The sequence below is a fragment of the Oxyura jamaicensis genome, chromosome 1, assembly GCF_011077185.1.
Source record: "Oxyura jamaicensis isolate SHBP4307 breed ruddy duck chromosome 1, BPBGC_Ojam_1.0, whole genome shotgun sequence".
Lineage (NCBI taxonomy): Eukaryota > Metazoa > Chordata > Aves > Anseriformes > Anatidae > Oxyura > Oxyura jamaicensis.
In genome coordinates, this window is record NC_048893.1 from 78,311,751 (window position 1) to 78,312,038 (window position 288).

Here is a 288-nt window from a genome sequence, read left to right on the forward strand (position 1 = left end):
TCTCCTCTCCTCTCCTCTCCTCTCCTCTCCTCTCCTCTCCTCTCAACTCTCCTCTCCTCAACTCTCCTCTCCTCAACTCTCCTCTCCTCCCTGCTGAAATACATTTTCAGACCCAGACATAATCTCAATAAGCATGCAGTGCAGACCAGGCTATTACATCCTTTATGACTAAAAGGTTCTCACTTACCTGAAAAAAATTATGAATAGTTATTTTCCACAGCAAACTTACAATATACCCATAAGCATTTCTCATTTTGGATTTGAAGTCTACTTGCTGTGCTCACTGTT

The 288-nt window shown here is 42.0% G+C and overlaps 1 protein-coding gene across 1 annotated transcript in view; it reads right to left on the minus strand.

Moving 5' to 3' along the window:
* The window catches only part of LOC118157952 (killer cell lectin-like receptor subfamily F member 1), a 17,538-nt gene extending 17,250 nt beyond the window's left edge, over window positions 1-288 (minus strand). The window contains exon 1 of the mRNA XM_035312497.1: window positions 188-288. The gene's annotated coding sequence lies outside the window, so the exon portion shown is untranslated. The remainder of the gene's footprint in view (window positions 1-187) is intronic.